Below are 22,928 nucleotides of genomic sequence, written 5' to 3' on the forward strand. Positions count from 1 at the left end.
TAAAACACATCCACTGGTAAACTATCTTCAAAAAAAAATTTCTGAAGTTTATACCCCCCAACAAAATATATCAATTGATGAATCGTTAATGAAATATAAATGGAGATTAGGATTGAAACAGCACATCCCCAAGATTCAAACAGCACAAAGCGCTCTAGATATGGCATAAAATTCTATAAACTTAGCGAGAGCGAAAATGGCTATACATTTGTCTTTCGCATATATGAGGGGAACGATTGCCAACTGGACCCTCCTGGCTGTCCTGACTTTCTGACAAGTGGGAAAATTTTTTATGGTTTGCAGACACTGGCCTGCGGCATTGTGCGAAACAATTCCAAAGATTTCCCCAGACTTCCAATACAGGCCAAATTAAAAAAAGGAGAAAGCAAAGCTTTGCACAAAGCTGAAGTGTTACCAATACAATTTAACGACAGGTAGGATGTTAACATGATAACCACCATCCATGACGAAACAATGTCAGACGTCACTTTTCGAGGCAGAGTTCAAACCAAGCCTGTTTGCATCAGGGCTTATAACAGGCACATATGGGTATTGATTTAGCTGATCAACTGATGCAACCATATCTGATCTTAAAAAAGACGAAAGCCTGGTATAAAAAGGTGGCTATCTATCTTGTGCAAGTAGCAATGCACAATTCATGTTTACTTATAAAAAAAAAATGAATCCAATTATTTTTTATTTAATTTCAGCTCAAGCTCCTTTCAACAATAATTTATGAAGACGGTCAAGTATTATGAAGATGGTCAAGTTCCAACAACAAAGAAACATAGAATGTAATGGCAGATAAGAACCATTCAGCCCATCTAGTCTGCCCAATTTTCTAAATACTTTCATTAGTCCCTGGCCTTATCTTATGGTTAGGATAGCCCTATGCATATCCCACGCATGCTTAAACTCTTTTACTGTGTTAACCTCTACCACTTCAGCTGAAAGGCTATTCCATGCATCCACTACCGTCTCAGTAAAGTAATACTTCCTGATATTATTTTTAAACCTTTGCCCCCCTAATTTAAGACCATGTCCTCTTGTGGTAGATTTTCTTCTTTTAAATATAGTCTCCTCCTTTATTGTGTTGATTCACTTTAGGTATTTAAATGTTTCTAACTCGTCTTTCCTCCAAGTTATACATGTTAAGTTCTTTTAACCTTTCCTTGTAAGTTTTATCCTGCAATCCATGAACCAGTTTAGTAGCCCTTCTCTGAACTCTCTCTAAAGTATCAATATCCTTCTAGAGATACGGTCTCCAGTACTGCGTACAATACTCTAAGTGAGGTCTCACCAGTGTTCTGTACAATTGCATGAGCACTTCCCTCTTTCTACTGCTAATACCTCTCCCTATACAACCAAGCATTCTGCTAGCATTTCCTACTGCTCTATTACATTGTCTGCCTACCTTTAAGGCATCAGAAATAATTACCCCTAAATCCCTTTCCTCAGATGTTGAGGGTAGGACGCTATCAAATATTCTGTACTCTGCCCTTGGGTTTTTACTTATCCACATTAAATGTCAGTTGCCACAACTCTGACCACTTTTCTTGTTTTGCCATTTGGCTTATCCCTCCTGGAACATCAACCCTGTTACATATCTTAGTATCCTCAGCAAAAATACATACCTTACCATCAAGACCTTCTGCAATATCACTAATATAAATATTAAAGAGAATGGGTCCAAGTACAGATCCCTGAGGTACCCCACTGGTGACAAGCCAATGCTTCGAATATACTCCATTGACTACAACCTTCTGTTGCCTGTCACTCAGCCACTGCCTTGCCCATTCAACAATATTGGAATTCAAACTTAATAATTATTATGCCACCTGACAAAGATGCTCCAACACCCTCTGGGTCTAATAACCCCAACCAATGTGGTTTTAAGGCACCTTCAGGTGTGTCTGATAATGGAGCGTGTTCCCCCGCTGAGCTTGATACCTCTGCTGATATGCAGACCCTGATAGATAACACTATGTCACAGGCTATGACTAAAGCCCTTATGTCGGCAAAGGGGAAAACCTGACTCGATATCACAGACATTTACACATGCCCTGATTCAGGCACAAAAATCAACCGACTCTTGCCCAGGTTTTGCCTGTCACGACCCCTATGCAACCTCAGGCTGGCCGCAAGGCCTTGGCAAAGGTAAAACATTCCTCAATGTCACAGATGGACAGCCATACGACATCCTCATCATGGGTCAGTCCACCCAACTTGCCAAGACCCATCTGAACTGGACTCAGACTCTATTACAGAAATTAGGCTTCCTCATCAATTGGGAAAAATCAATTTTGGCTCCCACACAACACATAGAGTTCTTAGGTCTCATCGTGGACTCTACGTTTCAGACCCTACATCTACCAATGACGAAACTGAACAATATAAAAAAGGTAATCAAACGCACTCTGGCGACTCCCCAGCTTACCCTCAAACAGTTGGCGAGAGTGATTGGCCTCCTGGCGGCCTCCATACAAGCCATCTTTCCGGGCTCTCTCCATTAACGAGCGTTACAATGTCTACAAGCTTCCCACTTGAGAGACGGGGTCTCCTACACAGATATGATCACTCTGAACTCGGAAGCAAAAGACGAACTGACATGGTGGCTTTCCCATATGGAAGCCTGGAATGGTCGCGCCATTTTCGGCACCACACCAGATCTCGTAATAGAATCCGATGCGAGTTTGCACGGTTGGGGTGCTCGCTGTGGAGATGTATCTACAGGTGGCAGATGGTCCGACAGCGAATCTACACTCCACATCAATTGCCTGGAACTCTTGGCAGGATCCTTTGCGATCCGCAGCTTCTCACCAACTCAAGCACAATGCTCTATCCTTCTGAAGATGGACAATATAGCGGCAGTCCGATATATAAACCATCTAGGGGGCACGAAATCGAAGGTCCTGGCGAACATGGCACAAGATTTTTGGCAATTCTGCCTGACTCAGGGCATTTCTGTCACAGCTGAATATATTCCGGGCCTCTGCAACACCATGGCAGACTGGTACTCACGACACCTCTGGGACCCCAGCGATTGGCAACTGGACCCCAGGGTTTTCCAAGATATCCAGTCGTTATGGAGCCCCATGGACAAAGATCTTTTCGCCTCCCGCTTGAATACACAACTTCCCAGATTTTTCAGCTGGAGACCATACCCAGCAGCACAGATGCTTTCACCCAAGATTGGTCGTCCACAAGGAATTATGCCTTTCCACCGTTCGCAGTGATTCCCCACTGCCTACTGCAGTTACGACGATAGATGGGAACCCTGGTGTTTGTGGCACAGTTATGGCCCTCCCAACCATGGTTCCTCCCCTCTTAGAGATGACGATAGACATACCTCGCATTCTCCCACACTTCGAGTACCTGCTTCAGGACCTGGACGGATCTCCTCACCCCCTGGTACAGCAAGGCCTACTGCATCTATCAGTGTGGCTAATTTCAGGGAACCTTTGGCAATCGAGGGAGTTTCAGAATCAACTCTCCACCTTCTCGAGAGCGCATGGGCGCCCGGCACGAGACAGGCTTATAAGTCTTCATGGAGCAGATGGCGTGATTGGTGCCTGGAACAAGATTTGGATCCCATATCAGCTCCTTTGACTGGAATTCTCCAATTCCTAACTTCATTGTTTGAAGACGGCAAAGCCTATCGTACAGTGAACCTGTACCGATCGGCCATTTCAGCTTCACACCAAGGGATAGATGTAGTCCCGATAGGACGCCACCCGCTGATATGTAGACTCCTACGTGGCATAAAATTTGCACGTGCCCCACTTCCACAATACTTGGTATTATGGGACGTTTCCATCATCCTCAATTTCCTCGAATCATGGCCAGACAACGCATTTCTATCCCTGAAACAACTGTTGGCCAAGCTGGCTATACTCCTCTGCCTCATATTCTGCAAGACAATCTCCGATGTCAGAGCCCAGGACATTACCGCACGTTCCTACACCCCGGAAGGGGTCACTTTCGATATATCTCGCAGAACGAAGACGTCATTAAAGAAAGTGTCATACCCAGCGTTCCCTGACAGGCCGCTTTTATGCCCGGTCAAATGCTTACAAACTTATGAACTTCGCACCTCCATTCTATGAGACATAACGAAACACAAACTCTTCGTGTCCTTCCTAAAACCACCTACCAGTGTCTACTCCTACCCTGGTTCGATGGGTAAAATGGATTATGTCCCTAGCGGGCATTGACACCTCACTATTCTCACCTCACTCAGTACGAGGAGTGATGACTTCCAGGGCCTCCTCGATTGGTTGTCATCTTGAAGACATTTTGAAGGCGGCCTATTGGTCCTCAGAATCTACCTTTCGTGACTTTTACTTTAAATCCATTCAACACTTCGCGGGAACGGTAATCTCCCAGCTTTAAACCAGCATAATAGGAGCCTCCGTGTCTTAATAAAATTCACAGATTTTACTATTAACATGACGTAAAGTCATGATTTTTTTAACGACACGTAGGCGAGTATTATCCCTCCCGCCCATCCCGTGGAAGGATGAAATATGGGTAAGTTGATTTCACGGTAAGTCCTAGTAGTCATGGAATTTTCTGCAGGTTACGCTTGTCAATATTTCAATTAACCACAATGGCTTAGGAGAATTAAAATTGTATTATGACGATTATGATTTATGCGTACTTCCAGTTCGGTACTAGGATATTACCATATTTCTCCTTGTCTTACAGCCTAACCTACTTCAGATCATTGGGGATACCCCTTGGTACACGGTCCCTTTTTTTCGGTTTGATGATTATACTGCTTCGGGATCACAAATAAAGAGGAATTAGATTGGTTGACAGAGCCTATTATGCTGGAGAGCGGAATCCGATTGGCTGTTCCTGTTGCTAAGAAGATACTCATCTCAGTCTGTTTACTGTTACTACTGGTTATGTTTTAAAAAAAAATTCTTTGCTGCTGAGGGAAAATAAAGAAAGAGTGCAGCATAATACTCGCCTCCGTGTCGTTAATAAAATCATGACTTTACATCATGTTAATAGTAAAATCTGTGAATTATAATTCGTAATATACCTGGATAATTTTGAGCCTATTCAATATGGGGTAGAAAACAGAGAAAGGTTGCGCCAAAGTTAAAAAATAACCAGTAAAAACTATACAACAATAAAAATAATAAAAAAAAAATAAGTTCCAATGTGTGTCAGAAGGTCAAATGGTTTTAGTCTCTAATTCCGCTGTGGGGGTGACTTCTCTTGTTGTAATGGTTCACACCGTCTCGTGATATGGAAGACACAAGAAGAGAGGACCAATCGTGCGGAGTGTATTACAGTAAACGTAGTAGTATTAAATCTTATGTATTACACTCACATTTAGATGAGCTATAGCCAGCTCTGGGTTTGTAGGCATATAGCGGAATAATCCCCGCTTACAGGATGTGTTGGTGCTTGTCCTCCAGGGGTTTGGTCCAACTTGCAGGAGAAGAAGATAAAAACAGCAGATAGTGCTCTCTGATGGTATTTTTGGGTGATGAATAAAATAAGATAAAATATACTCACAAAAGAAGTGCAGGTCTCACTGCACTTTTTGGATAGCGTTAGTGGTATAATCCCCACTTCAGGATATATAGTATAAAAATGCCAGGAAAGATAGTAAAAATTATAGTTGTGTATAAAAAATGATAATGGTGCATATATCTAACCAAAAAGTCATTTATTATTTAAAACACAATATAAAATAACCATAACGCGTTTCACCGCTGGGGCTTTATCAAAATGGTATAACATATATCCTGGCACATGAATAGTTTATATAGGTACACTAGTACTTTAAAAAATGGCGCCAAAATGACATCATAGTTAGGTGGCCAATCAGAATCATACACTGTACATTTAGAAACAGATTTAACATTGAGTTTAAAATTTTAAACCAAAGGTGTGTATCTTTAATAAAACGTTTGTTTTAATCATATCCGATCGTTATTTTTTAAAAACGAGGTTTAGAACTTTAGAAGATTAAAGTTATAAAAATCGCACGTCACGTGACCCGCACAGCACCATGGGTAATGTAGTGCGTCGGTCACGTGATCGGCTTCTGCAGAGTGGGGAGGACTTGTAGGCAATGCTGACGTCCAATGAGTGGGCGGCACCTATTGCATGAGGGGCGGATTGTGAAACAACACGTGACCCGCGGCCAATAGGAGGATGGCACGCGGGTCACGTGATCGGCAGATCGGCGAAAGGGCGCATGGGAAATGTAGTTTAGCGCGCCCTTTCGTTAATAAATCATTATAGACTGATAATATTCATAAAATACATATTTAAATATGTTTCAAAGTTGGTTAAGAAGGTAAATAAATGAATGATTAGATGAATTAGTTAAGTATAACATATACTGGCTAATTCTAAATAAATGAATGGGTGAGTTAATCAAGTATAAATGGTACTAGCTGATTAGGCATATCAAATATGACATTTGATGTAATAGTGCAAATAGGGAAAATAAAATGAGTATATAGACATCACATAAATAAACTTATTAAAACCAAAAAGCAATAGAGATATTTTTAGACACTTATATGTAATAAATAAATAAAAAAAATATAGAATAATTAAGATGAAATAAAATAAAATAAAATAAAACAATGAGACACATCTTAAAGAGTAACTAGTAGTGGAAGCTCTACATTTTAGGCTTTCATTAAGGTGCATATACACATTTGAGCATATATATTAATGGTGAACATATAAGCGATAATGCAGTCAGGCTGGGGGTATCCCAGACTATAATGCCGTAGGTGACAGCTATGAATTGGATAGCCCCAGACTGACTGCATAAAACCATACATAATAAAATGACATTTATTAAAAAACCAATCATATTATTATAAAAAATTAAATAAATCAAAGTCAGCGTTTAAGCCTTGGGGGGTTAGAGTTTGTAGATTGAACACCCACTCCATTTCTGATCTCCCTAAGATATTTTTTATGTTGCCCCCTCTCCAGGGCAATTTACATTTTTTGATACCTATACATTTTAAAAATTTGGGATCCCGATTATGTTTAATAAAGTGCTTAGACACAGAGTGATTAGGGTATCCGTTTTTTATATTCCGGCAATGTTCTGCTAATCTGGTTTTTAGACATCTGGTGGTCATACCTACATATTGGAGGCCACATGGGCACTCCAATAGATAGATGACGTTGGTGGTGTTACATCCAATAAAATCTTTAATGGTATAGTTTTTGTTGGTGATATTGGATTTAAAATTAGTAACTTTACAGTGTGTGGAGGGAGCAGTGCTCTTACACACAATGCATCTTTTGCATTTGTAAAATCCTGTAGCTCCATCTAAAAAGGTGTGTGGTGGATTTTTTATTTCTTTAGTATAGTTATCAGTTAAAATGGATCTAAAATTTGGTGCACCTCTAAAAACAATTTTAGGTTGTATTGGTAAGATTTCTTTCAGGAGATCGTCCTGTCTTAAAAGATGCCAGTGTTTTTTGATTGTTTTTTTGATAAAACCATTTTTGTTATTATAATTAAAAATTATAGGAAGGGTGGGGGCTTCCGTGTTGTTTTTATCCTTATAGGTAAGGAGGCTCTCTCTAGGTTTTTCTTTCACTGATAATATAGTGTTATCCAGTTTAGTGGGTGAATAGTTTTTTTCTATAAATTGTTTTTTTAAAACCAATGATTGTTCGTTAAAATCATTAATGTGGGAACAATTTCGACGTATTCGTAAAAACTGACTTTTCGGTGCACTCTCCAGCCATGGCTTGTAGTGACAACTGGTGTGGTCAATTGCAGTGTTAGTGCATACTTTTTTAAAAAATGTTTTAGTGTGTATTGTACCTTCTTTGATAAAAATACTTAGATCTAAAAAATTAATTATCTCTTTACTATATTCACATGTTAAAACTATCCCTTTGTCGTTGGAATTAAGGTGTGATATAAAAGAGTTAAGTGAGTCCTCCGGGCCCTTCCATATAAAAAACAAATCATCAATATATCTAAAATAGGAGACCAGGTTATGCTCCCAGGCATGCCGTCCCCAGATGGCGCTGGATTCCCAGTCAGCCATAAAGAGGTTGGCATAACTGGGAGCAAACCTAGTCCCCATAGCTGTTCCCCTTTTTTGAAGATAAAAAGAGTCATAAAACCAAAAGTAATTGTTAGTTAAAATGATGTCTATACCTTCTACAATAAAATTGATCTGAGAGTCTGGAATTCTTTTTTCGTTAGATAGTATTGTTTTGACAGCATTGCATCCAAGTTGGTGGGGGATAATGGTATACAGGGAGGTGACATCACATGTAACGAGTGTAAAATCTGGTTCCCAACAAAAACCATTTAAAAATCTCAGTAGTGACATTGAATCCTTCAAATAAGATTTCATAAGTTTTACCGCTGGTTGTAGTAGGGTATCTATATATTGGGATAAATTACATAACGGAGAGTTGATCCCGGACACAATGGGTCTGCCGGGGGGGTGTTGAGCGTCTTTGTGTATTTTTGGTAAAAAATAAATTACTGGGATTTTAGGATTTTTTACAAACAGGTAATCAAATTCTTTTTTGTTCAGAATATTTTCATCTAGTCCTTTTTGTAGAAAGGTAATTATTTTTTGCTGTATGGATGATGTGGGATCCCTAGATAATTTCTCATATATAGCAGTATCGTTTAGTTGTTTATAGGCTTCATTAATATACATTGAACTCGATTGGATAACTAGACCCCCACCCTTGTCAGCAGGTTTGATAACAATTTCTTTGTCTTGTTGCAATTGTTTGATAGCTCTCTTTTCTAGTGCATTTAGGTTCTGTGCATCATATTTATTGTATTTAATTTTATTAAAATCTCTTAGCACTGATTTCTCAAACATCACTAGTGGGGCTGATTTAAAATGATAGGGATAAAAAGTAGATTTTGGTTTGAGGTCCGTGTTAATGTAAGCAGATTGCTCGGTGGAGGTAGGGGGAGGGAGGGATGACGGGGGAGGGGGATTGGTTTCTGGGTTATGCGCATTAAAAAATCTCTTAAGTGTAGCTTTACGTACGAATTTATTGACATCTAAAAATGCTTCAAAGGGTTTAAAAGAATTTGTTGGGGCATATTTTAGTCCTTTGCTTAAAACTGAAATCTGTGCTGCATTTAAAACTTTTTGTGATAAATTAAAAATGCCAGCATCTGATTCTTTCGGAGCGGTTTTTATCTTTCTAATCTCTCTTTTTTGTTGTCTTCTGCCGCTCCGTTTGCCTCTGGGCTTAGGGTTCTTTTCTTTGTCCTTGGTGGGTATGGTGTATTTGCAAAAGTGTTGGGGTGTGTCTGAATCTCTAAAAAATAAACCCTTTGAAGCATTTTTAGATGTCAATAAATTCGTACGTAAAGCTACACTTAAGAGATTTTTTAATGCGCATAACCCAGAAACCAATCCCCCTCCCCCGTCATCCCTCCCTCCCCCTACCTCCACCGAGCAATCTGCTTACATTAACACGGACCTCAAACCAAAATCTACTTTTTATCCCTATCATTTTAAATCAGCCCCACTAGTGATGTTTGAGAAATCAGTGCTAAGAGATTTTAATAAAATTAAATACAATAAATATGATGCACAGAACCTAAATGCACTAGAAAAGAGAGCTATCAAACAATTGCAACAAGACAAAGAAATTGTTATCAAACCTGCTGACAAGGGTGGGGGTCTAGTTATCCAATCGAGTTCAATGTATATTAATGAAGCCTATAAACAACTAAACGATACTGCTATATATGAGAAATTATCTAGGGATCCCACATCATCCATACAGCAAAAAATAATTACCTTTCTACAAAAAGGACTAGATGAAAATATTCTGAACAAAAAAGAATTTGATTACCTGTTTGTAAAAAATCCTAAAATCCCAGTAATTTATTTTTTACCAAAAATACACAAAGACGCTCAACACCCCCCCGGCAGACCCATTGTGTCCGGGATCAACTCTCCGTTATGTAATTTATCCCAATATATAGATACCCTACTACAACCAGCGGTAAAACTTATGAAATCTTATTTGAAGGATTCAATGTCACTACTGAGATTTTTAAATGGTTTTTGTTGGGAACCAGATTTTACACTCGTTACATGTGATGTCACCTCCCTGTATACCATTATCCCCCACCAACTTGGATGCAATGCTGTCAAAACAATACTATCTAACGAAAAAAGAATTCCAGACTCTCAGATCAATTTTATTGTAGAAGGTATAGACATCATTTTAACTAACAATTACTTTTGGTTTTATGACTCTTTTTATCTTCAAAAAAGGGGAACAGCTATGGGGACTAGGTTTGCTCCCAGTTATGCCAACCTCTTTATGGCTGACTGGGAATCCAGCGCCATCTGGGGACGGCATGCCTGGGAGCATAACCTGGTCTCCTATTTTAGATATATTGATGATTTGTTTTTTATATGGAAGGGCCCGGAGGACTCACTTAACTCTTTTATATCACACCTTAATTCCAACGACAAAGGGATAGTTTTAACATGTGAATATAGTAAAGAGATAATTAATTTTTTAGATCTAAGTATTTTTATCAAAGAAGGTACAATACACACTAAAACATTTTTTAAAAAAGTATGCACTAACACTGCAATTGACCACACCAGTTGTCACTACAAGCCATGGCTGGAGAGTGCACCGAAAAGTCAGTTTTTACGAATACGTCGAAATTGTTCCCACATTAATGATTTTAACGAACAATCATTGGTTTTAAAAAAACAATTTATAGAAAAAAACTATTCACCCACTAAACTGGATAACACTATATTATCAGTGAAAGAAAAACCTAGAGAGAGCCTCCTTACCTATAAGGATAAAAACAACACGGAAGCCCCCACCCTTCCTATAATTTTTAATTATAATAACAAAAATGGTTTTATCAAAAAAACAATCAAAAAACACTGGCATCTTTTAAGACAGGACGATCTCCTGAAAGAAATCTTACCAATACAACCTAAAATTGTTTTTAGAGGTGCACCAAATTTTAGATCCATTTTAACTGATAACTATACTAAAGAAATAAAAAATCCACCACACACCTTTTTAGATGGAGCTACAGGATTTTACAAATGCAAAAGATGCATTGTGTGTAAGAGCACTGCTCCCTCCACACACTGTAAAGTTACTAATTTTAAATCCAATATCACCAACAAAAACTATACCATTAAAGATTTTATTGGATGTAACACCACCAACGTCATCTATCTATTGGAGTGCCCATGTGGCCTCCAATATGTAGGTATGACCACCAGATGTCTAAAAACCAGATTAGCAGAACATTGCCGGAATATAAAAAACGGATACCCTAATCACTCTGTGTCTAAGCACTTTATTAAACATAATCGGGATCCCAAATTTTTAAAATGTATAGGTATCAAAAAATGTAAATTGCCCTGGAGAGGGGGCAACATAAAAAATATCTTAGGGAGATCAGAAATGGAGTGGGTGTTCAATCTACAAACTCTAACCCCCCAAGGCTTAAACGCTGACTTTGATTTATTTAATTTTTTATAATAATATGATTGGTTTTTTAATAAATGTCATTTTATTATGTATGGTTTTATGCAGTCAGTCTGGGGCTATCCAATTCATAGCTGTCACCTACGGCATTATAGTCTGGGATACCCCCAGCCTGACTGCATTATCGCTTATATGTTCACCATTAATATATATGCTCAAATGTGTATATGCACCTTAATGAAAGCCTAAAATGTAGAGCTTCCACTACTAGTTACTCTTTAAGATGTGTCTCATTGTTTTATTTTATTTTATTTTATTTCATCTTAATTATTCTATATTTTTTTTATTTATTTATTACATATAAGTGTCTAAAAATATTTCTATTGCTTTTTGGTTTTAATAAGTTTATTTATGTGATGTCTATATACTCATTTTATTTTCCCTATTTGCACTATTACATCAAATGTCATATTTGATATGCCTAATCAGCTAGTACCATTTATACTTGATTAACTCACCCATTCATTTATTTAGAATTAGCCAGTATATGTTATACTTAACTAATTCATCTAATCATTCATTTATTTACCTTCTTAACCAACTTTGAAACATATTTAAATATGTATTTTATGAATATTATCAGTCTATAATGATTTATTAACGAAAGGGCGTGCTAAACTACATTTCCCATGCGCCCTTTCGCCGATCTGCCGATCACGTGACCCGCGTGCCATCCTCCTATTGGCCGCGGGTCACGTGTTGTTTCACAATCCGCCCCTCATGCAATAGGTGCCGCCCACTCATTGGACGTCAGCATTGCCTACAAGTCCTCCCCACTCTGCAGAAGCCGATCACGTGACCGACGCACTACATTACCCATGGTGCTGTGCGGGTCACGTGACGTGCGATTTTTATAACTTTAATCTTCTAAAGTTCTAAACCTCGTTTTTAAAAAATAACGATCGGATATGATTAAAACAAACGTTTTATTAAAGATACACACCTTTGGTTTAAAATTTTAAACTCAATGTTAAATCTGTTTCTAAATGTACAGTGTATGATTCTGATTGGCCACCTAACTATGATGTCATTTTGGCGCCATTTTTTAAAGTACTAGTGTACCTATATAAACTATTCATGTGCCAGGATATATGTTATACCATTTTGATAAAGCCCCAGCGGTGAAACGCGTTATGGTTATTTTATATTGTGTTTTAAATAATAAATGACTTTTTGGTTAGATATATGCACCATTATCATTTTTTATACACAACTATAATTTTTACTATCTTTCCTGGCATTTTTATACTATATATCCTGAAGTGGGGATTATACCACTAACGCTATCCAAAAAGTGCAGTGAGACCTGCACTTCTTTTGTGAGTATATTTTATCTTATTTTATTCATCACCCAAAAATACCATCAGAGAGCACTATCTGCTGTTTTTATCTTCTTCTCCTGCAAGTTGGACCAAACCCCTGGAGGACAAGCACCAACACATCCTGTAAGCGGGGATTATTCCGCTATATGCCTACAAACCCAGAGCTGGCTATAGATCATCTAAATGTGAGTGTAATACATAAGATTTAATACTACTACGTTTACTGTAATACACTCCGCACGATTGGTCCTCTCTTCTTGTGTCTTCCATATCACGAGACGGTGTGAACCATTACAACAAGAGAAGTCACCCCCACAGCGGAATTAGAGACTAAAACCATTTGACCTTCTGACACACATTGGAACTTATTTTTTTTTAATTATTTTTATTGTTGTATAGTTTTTACTGGTTATTTTTTAACTTTGGCGCAACCTTTCTCTGTTTTCTACCTTGTATTCCTTGTATAGAGGGTTAGAGGGTTACCCTCTATAAGGTCGCTGCCTGTCCAAATATATTATTAGCGCTAACCTACACCCCTTTTTCTATTCAATATGGGACTCTATTATAGTTTGTACTGTTGTCTATTTAGTAGGATTTGTCATAATACGCCCCTTATGGAGATCACTACAGGGACAAGTATCCTTAATATAATAACTATAATAGTATATTATGGACGCATTACTCATTATGCAATGAAATGCTAACCGAATACATAGGGTATTTTGATATACATGAGGCTATCTGTGTTGGTAGTGTATTTCATGCACTGTCGATCTTTTCAGTTTGATTGACACCGCCATTGTGAGATGGGCTATTAGGGAACGCGTGTAGAGTGGGCGGTATCGGTCTGGTTCAATCGTGGGGATGCCTGCTGGATGTGGCACACAAACCGGCATGAAGCCTCCCCTTTGGGGAGTGAGTTTGGCCCGATGGTTTACAACTTATCCTGTCATTAAATTTGAGTTACCATTATTAAGCTTTGTCTAGCTTTATTTATATTTAATAGTCATGGATAGGATCTAGGTTGTTTTATGTAGCAACTGATCAATGCTCTTTAGTCCAATTCCCTATCTTTGTATCCACTTCCTTTTGATTAGTTTTGTTTCTGTTTTGGATACATTGTGTACTGTCATACTTGCAGGCATATAGTACCTCTCCTATTTTTGCCTTGTTTCATTAGGATATGTCTAGTGTATGTCTTACTTCAGCATTTTAAGAGATATTAATACACTTTTTGTTATTTTCCAATACCTTTTTTAGATTGGACTGGGATTTGATCCTATTGGTCACTTTCTATGAGAGTGGTCTCTTTGGGATTAAGTTCTCTATTTATTATTTTAGCTACCCAATAAAAAAAAAAACCAAACAATGAGATTAGTTTGGCACGATCTCCCTGAAGTAAACCCATGTTGTCTCTGATCTTGAAATTAATGTAATTTTAGATGTTCAACAATCCTATCATTTAACATGGTTTCCATGACTTTCCCCACTACTGAAGTAAGGCTTACTAGCCTATAGTTGCTCGACTCCTCCCTACTACCTTTCTTGTGAATGGGCACAACATTTGCTAACTTCCAATCTTCTGGGACTACTCCTGTTAACAATGATTGGTCAAATAAATCTGTTAAAGGAGCACTATAGTGGCAGGAAAACAAACTTGTTTTCCTGGCACTATAGGGTCATTAGGTCCCCCCCACCCTCAGGGCCCCCTTCCCGCTGGGCTGAAGGGGTTAAAACCCCTTCAGCCACTTACCTTTCTCCAGCGTCGGGCTCTCTCTGTGCAGGGGAACTCTCCACTCCCTGCCGATGTCAGATCCGAATGCGCATGCACATTCAAACATCCCATATGAAAGCATTACTCAATGCTTTCCTATAGACGTCCAGCGTCTTCTCACTGTGGTTTTCACAGTGAGAATCGTGGAAGCGCCTCTAGCGGCTGTCAGTGAGAAAGCCACTAGAGGCTGGAATTGTCTTTACTTTTGACAGTTGAAATAGAACCTCTTCCTCTGTAAACTCACATGTAACAAATGACTCATTTGTCCTTTTTCCTCACTGAGGCCCTTTTCCTTCATTTTCATCTGTAAATACTAAAGTGGTAGAGGAGTCCAGAGTTGGGGCTACACATTTCATTTTCAAAATACCGCCAACTAAAAAAAAATAGCCAATCCCCAGAAACGTTGCAGAGTCTGTTACAAAAAAAGGAAAAGGACAGACACCCTCTTTTACTGTCCCGATTGCCCTTAAAAACCTGGACTGTGTAGAACATGATTTAAGCACTACTACACAGATATACCTTTTTATAATACTTGTTCCTCATTTTTTTACTTTGTGTCTTTTTTAGTTAGTCAGTTTCCTTCCCCCAAATGTCCATGTAGATTCTTTTTGCAAAAGTTAGTTTAGAGGCATGCTGCTAGAGATGCATTTGATACCTGCACATTTGTTCTTTAAAAAGTTAAAAGGTTTTCAGGCAGTAATAAATAGCTTATAACTGGCCTGCCAAAATCTAAAAGCAATGGGTACATAAAAAAACAGAATTCAAAAATTACCATCACACACTTTCTCTGAAATTGTTGGGCAAAATGGTTGGGGGAAAGAATCAAAACACACCATTTTCTATAACCTTGGATGTTTACTTTTTTTTTTTTAAATGTATACTTTTAAACCATAAATTAATCTTGGGGGTGTAAAAACCCACCACACTCAACATTTGCCTAGCAAAGCAAACCAACTATATTCCGCGGAAGGTAAAATACATTGGCCGGCTTAAAAAATTTCACAAATAGGACATGAGCGCAGGTTGACAACATGTCAAAATTCCAAGTTGGAAAACGGAATTTCCAAGTTTGCACACCTGCCAAATGTGACCTTTTAGCCCCCAAACAACCCAACAAACCTATGAAGGATGAAATATGGGTAAGTTGATTTCAGGAGATGTTGCTGAACACATATTGGAGTGTTGTTCGGCAGTGACACATAACAGGATCTGTTAATTCATGCGTAAAGTACAATGTGTGTGGAAAAAACACAAAAACAATTACTACCCAAACATTTGACAAAGGCTGCTTGTACATTCAGTGCATGAAGAGTGTTAAAATACCACCATTTGAAATACCCTGGGTTGTCTACGTTTCAAAACTATCTGGTTTCAAGGGGGTAAAATACATTGTCCGGCTTTAAAAATGTCCCAAATAGAACATGAGCGCAGGTTGACTACTTGTCAAAAGTTGGAAAACGGATATAGGCACCTGCCAAATGTGGCCTTTTAGCCCCCAAACATCCCGACAAACCTATGCATGGGTGGTATCACTGTACTCAGGAGATATTGCTGGACACATATAAGTGTAAAAAGAGAGGAATATAGCTGGCGCTCAGAAAGAGAGAAGAACTCTCGTGCTGCTACCTCACCCCAAGTATATAGTCACTAAAATATACTTAGGTACATAAGAGAAGAAAAAACAAGGTGATTGTATCAAAGAGGGACAAAATACCTCATATGTATATGATCTTCTTTAAAAAGTGTATCAATGTACATCGTTTGCACAGTGTTTCTCTTTAGGACAAATACAATTTCTTTGTTCCTATATCAAATGATACAAACATAGATACGTACTGTAACCTGTAGATACAATATAACAATGTTTTGAAAATAGTGGATGAACTCACACTTTTTTGAGCCAATTAAAAGTAGGCTTGGGACTTATGGTGCATATCAAACTCCAAAAGAGATGTCAGGCGGAGCTGCAGAGGATCAGGACTCCCAAATGTTCAGGAACCCACTGGTGGCACCAGACCTAAAGAACTCCACGGTAATGAAGGAACAGAATCAGTGTTCCCAAATTGTATCATCAGAAATTAAGATCTCCACAATAGTAGAAAGATCATTTATTGTAAAATTTATTGTATAAAAAACACACAACGCGTTTCAACCCTCTAAGGGGTCTTCCTCAGGTGCTAATACATTTGTTGTCTAACATAAATTATATATATGCATCCGGTCAGGAAGTCCAAAAACCGGCATGTTAGTGTCCCCCAAATTTTTTTACTTAAAGTACAAGATATATCACACATAAAAAATATATATACAGAGGCTTCTATAGAGGAATCATAATCCTCATTGATCGGAATGATCTGGGCTTCGTCATATATTTTCTTAAATCTTCCGGTCCGAATCAGATACGTCACATCCTGTGAAGTACCTGCAGTCTAAGTCCGATACCTCACTTCCTGTAACGTTGTATTCAAAAGTCCATCTGGCATCCAATTGCTGGATTCAGACCTTTAATGCCAAATAAGCCCACCAGTATCTGAGGGGATACCTTCTCTCTAAAATGTTGGAGTTAGCACCTTCCAGGTCTGCATGTCTCAAGTTGGTTGCAGAGATTTAGTTTTTGATGGTGCTGTTGTTTTAATACTTGTTTAATTAATTATATAAGGAATTATGAAGAACAGGTATGGGAAAAAAAATCCCGATTCAGAAAAATTTTCATGTTTAGCTGTTCAATAAACTGCAACAGAGACAAAACAATGGCATTTAACATATACTAATGTAATTTATAAAAGTAATGTAAACATCGATTTTATGTAATTAAGCTTTTATTAAATGTTGTGATCATAACAATATAACAGGTATGAATGAATATAGCAAAAGACAGAATGATAGCAAACAGACAATGGAATACAATTCTCTTATTATTATTGGGGTAGAAATTTGCAGAGCCAAAAATGTTTATTAAAATCTTGTTTTACAGTTTAATAGAGATACTGGAATGTACCTTATCTCTCTCTTACTCATTTTCATCTCCAGTGCTGTCTGCAATGTGTTAAACTTATCTTGGTCTTCCATTAAGATTTCTGGCTTCTGATGCACAGCATCCTGCTTTTATACACAATACAATACCATGCAATAAGGTTTTGCAAGACTGTAGCCTGCTCCCATAGGAAAGCATGCTTTCCTAAGGAAGGAGAGAGCAGTGTGGCGATGAAGAAAAGGTAAGTAAATCTCACCGTTTCTTACTGAGAGGTTAGCCAGAAACAGTGATCAGGTCACTACAGCATTAGGAATACATGTTTGTAGAACACTGTAGTGCTCCTTTAAAATCTGAACATGTTAAAGGGTTTACATTGAAAATTACTGAGTAGCGGTTTTTGAGAATCTAAGATAGACAGCCACTAAAGATACTTCCAGGAGTTTACCTGACTCTGAGTCCTCTAAATGACACTGGACGTCATCAAGCTCTGCATGAGTACATCCAGCATCAATGAAATCCCAATAGAAAAGCATTGAGGGCAATGCTTTCCTTTGGGGAGGGCCTAATGCACTCACGGCGCTTTCCACATCTGCGCGTTAGCCCCCCGGCCCCCCACATTGAAGCAGGCGGTGAGCCAACCCAGTTCCATGAGACATCGGCACTTGAATTGGGTGAATAAATAAAGTATTTTTAATGCTGTCTATTATTGGTGCTAATCGGTGGGAATCATAGTTTGTGTTTTTTCTGCATTCTGTGCATAGTGTATTTTCACTTCCTGCAACTCCCAACCACAGTCATGCGCACACACACACAAGCACATCAGCACAGTCACACATATACACCCATGTATATCATGCCCATGAGCTTCCAAAAAAAACTGCCAGTGCCATCTTTCTTGCCACCATCCTCTCTGTACCATGTTGCTGCCCTTAGCCTCTCTGTGCCATCTCTATGCTTCCGGTGAGGGTAACAGTGTGTGTATGGAAATATGACAGTGTGTGTGGGAAGGTGACAGACAGTGTGTGCAGGATGGTGACAATGTGTGTAGGGTTTTAAGCAAAGAAAATGGATGACTTTGCAAACAGCTTATAGCTGGGCAACATTATACTTGGAGAATTGCACACCAGAAGAGGACTGCAAAATGCTGGCCTTTTTATTGCTCAGAAAACTCACAGATCTCACATGGAACATACAATATATATCAGTATGACAGATACCCACTAATTATAATTACTTGTATCCCACTCTATATGGAAACGGAGAGGGGAGTGGTATATTTCTTTATATGATTAGACATTATTTGAGAAATGTGCCTATGTAACTTATGTTTGTTTGTTTTTTTGTCCATAACAGGCTCAATTAAGAAATAAGAGCTCACATACATAGGTTGAAGGATCCAATATTGATACAACTTAACTATCAACCAATAGGACTCCTTCTGAATTACCCACAATCAAAATCAAGCTATGGATACTTAAGTTTAGTTTTTCCATTTCAACCCCACCCTACACCTTACACTGCGCGCACCAAATCAGTACATCTTCAGTACAATCAATACATCCTCCAGGCGGCACTTCCCTAAGCACCCTAACCAAGGATCGCCCACAAGGAACAAGGACACCAGCTCCTCAAGGGACCCCCTTAAGTACAAAAAATACTTACATGTAACTAAGCACCTTCAAAAATCTATGTGAAAACTTAAACTCACTATCTCCAAAACCATATTGTGTATGCCCTGCCTAATATTGAAACAAAACTGGATTTTGCTTGATTTATCCATTCTGCATTTCAAATGATTTAAATGTATCTGTGTATATATGACACAACCAAGTATATTGTGATGAGTTGCACTTCACCACTGGGCTTTGGAGAGGCCTGCTTGCCCGCCTCTTGCCCTGTGACTATGGCCCCTGGGGTGTATTGCCATTCAAAAACTCTGATTGGGCTTATTGGATTTTAAGACACTGTTTCTGGCCCTTTAAATTCCATTGGAAAGGATTTGCACTTTCGAAGTGGCACTTCGGATACAGCCGAAGTGCCAAAGCAGTCGAAGTCGCTGCCATTCGACATATGAACACGTGGCAGCGGCCATTTTAATTCAGTCAAACACGTTCAGCGGTGTTTGGTCATCGAGTTTATGGAACTCAAATCGGACATGCGATGGCACGAACACCGCTGAACTTTATCTTCTCTGGGACTTCGACATTTCGATGGTAATCAAAGTGTGTTCGACAATTCGAATGCCACTTTAACTTTTACTATTTTCACAAACGGCCCCCGTTCATGCGTATGAACGGAACTTAGTAATGGAAATAGACCGGCCCCACAGCCTGTGACGAACTACACTTCGCCACTGGTTTTTGGAGGGGCCTGCTTATCTGCCTCCTACCTTGGGTCTATGGGCCCTGTGATAACCCATGTTCAAAAGTACTTTTTCTGCCCCTTGAACTTTTAACTGGAACAGTATGGAACTGTTTTGGGCATGGGACTATGTGCACGGTGGGGCAAAAATAAGAGGTCCAGGAAATTCCTGAACCCCTGAACCGATCTGGGTGATTTTTGGATATGTTGTTCACACAGATCGGGGCTATCAGGGGATGTGGGGATATGTTGTATTTTGGGGCACTTTTTTGGGTTTGTAAAAATGTATGTTTTTTTTCTGCTAAAGTTAATTGAGTTAGTCCATTTGTTAATTGTATCACAGGCAGAGGGGAGGGTTTGTGTACAGTAACTAGGAGTGTTCAAATGTAAAACTCTGTTTTGATTGGATTGTGCATTTCATGTCCTGTGCCCCACAATGTCCATGTGGGCAGTAACCTTGTGGGGAAATACTGTATAAAATAAGCAGCTGTCCCATTAAACCTTCAGTTCTACTTCACCCTTAATCTAGAGTCCTGTCTCTTATTGGGGGAGTCTGCTACAAGGGATTGCTATGCTCTGCATACTCCCATGAATAATCACTAAGCTCTTGTAAGAGCTTGTTCCTGTTCCTGCTTCACTTTCTGGGGAAAGAGAGGTTCACCCACTGGAACCTGGAGCCTTGTCGTAGGTCCAGGGTGTGTAGGAGACAGCGAGACCCCAACCAAGCTGTGGTGGTTTGTGGTGTTTGTAGTGCTTATGGTGTCAAGTGGAGTGCTTGGAGCCCTCGGGAAGCACTAGGACCATCCATCAACGGAGGTACCCAGTCGGGGTGCCAGGTGATCCGTTACACAGCCTAATTCTCTGGAACTGTTTTGGACATGAAAATGTGTGTGCGGTCGGTCAAATGTGACTTCCACAAAATTTTTGAACCCCTGCTCTGATCTGGGTGCTTTTTGGATATGTTGTTCACCCAGATCAGGGCTATCCAGGGATGTATATGTTTTGGGGTGTTTTCTGTGTTTTGGGAAAAAAATTGATACTTTCTGCCTGTGGATAATTAAATTATTTCATTAGCTAGCGTAATTATATCACAGGCAGAGGGGAGGGCTAGCTGACTGTATGTGGGAATGTTATTGTGTTTATTATTGTTCCTATTGGTTTGTGTCCCTTTTGTCCCTGTGTTCCATCAGGTCCAGGTGGTGTACCTCTCGCCTGAAAATGTGTATAAAAGAAATGCCTTTGTGCTCAATAAACCAGACCTTCTTACCCTCAACTCGCAGCCTCGTCTCGTGTTGTAGGGAACAGCTATACCTGCTATATCACTGCTAGCTCTTGTAAGAGCTCTCTCTTCAGCTATACAGCTATACTCTCCTGAAGGAGAGGTTCTTCCCACAGCTATACCCTCCTGGAGGAGAGGTCCTTCCCACACAATCCTGGGTCCAGAGTTTGGACCAGGGTGGGAACGAGATTGCGAGATCACAACCAAGCTATGGCGGTTCGTGGAGTCTGCAGTGGCTATGGTGTCCGGTGCGGTGCTGATGGTCCTTGGCAAGCGCTAGGAGCATTGATTGACGGACGGTCTGTCACACATATCAACATCCAATTTAGTGAGTATCATATGCAAACACAACAGACTCTTAGCAAGTTATATGTAAACATGATAGGTTTATTTTCAAAATATGTTTTATTGTACAAGTATGAAGGTTATCTAAGGTGAAATTTAAATAGATTTTAACTTACTTTCCTTTTCAGATCCTAGTTGCTTTAATAATGGTGTTTTAATTTTTAAATATATAAAAGTATTAAATTAAAATGTTTTAATATATTTCCCAATAAATAAAACATAAATGCAATGGGTGTAAATGTGGAGTGGACTTCCTGTTTGGTACATTTATCTGTCAAAGCCCATTCCTTTATCATCGGGAAAATACCTGTCTACCCTGAAAATGGGGGGAGATCTGTTAGCTGGGGTTGTGGATAGGAATTAACATATCTCCCCTACACCTTTACCATTCATACATGCACTATTACAGTAGACCTGGATTAGTAGTTTGAGAAAGCAATTTGAAATGTGAGAGAGGTTCTTGGTCACCTCTCGTATCTAGAGGTAATTCTCCCAAGGGGGTTAGTTTGACTGGGCAGCCATACTTTAAAGAAGTTGTTCCAAACTTCTACCAATTATGAATCATAGAGGCCACTGTGCTTTTCTTAACTTTAAATGCAGCCGAAATTTTATTATAGCCTTCTGCAGATTGGTGCCTCGCCACTTCCTGTCTCTGAGCTCTGCAGGACGTTCCTTTGACCTCATGGTTTGGATTTTGCTCTGACATGTACGTACAGCTGAAAAAAGAGGAATTGAGAGCACAACCAGAACATGCATTTCTCAGCAGTGGTGCTGCTGTAAAGACCAAAATGTAAACAAAATGCAGATTATGTACAGTGCACATACACAATAAAATGTTAAAATTAGTGTAGGACCCACCAATATTGGGGTACTGTAGTGGTGGGCTTAACATAATATGGTGATAAGTAATTTTAAGTATCCTTGTAAAATTTAAAGCTGTATTTTTGTGTGTGTGATGTCCCTTAATCTGTATTATGTCTTACAGTTGTGAGACCTTATATAGACAGGTGTGTACAATTCCAAGTCATGTCCAATCAATTGAATTTGCCACAAATGGATTTCAGTCAAAGTGTAGAAACATCTCGTAGATGATCCAGAGAAATCAGATGCATCTGAGCTAAATAATATGCTAAATAAATGTTATAGCAAAGCGTGTGAATACTTGTCTATGTGATATTTACCTTTCTTCGGTTTATTAAATTAGTAAAAAAAAAGTTTGCATTGTCATTATGAAATATATTTAAAAAAATTTAAGCAATTGTAGCGTAAGGCTACAACATAAAATATGTGAAAAAGAAAGGGGTCTAAATACGTTCTGAATGCACTGTTTATAAGGAT

This window comes from Pelobates fuscus, chromosome 6 (assembly GCF_036172605.1).
Source record: "Pelobates fuscus isolate aPelFus1 chromosome 6, aPelFus1.pri, whole genome shotgun sequence".
NCBI lineage: Eukaryota > Metazoa > Chordata > Amphibia > Anura > Pelobatidae > Pelobates > Pelobates fuscus.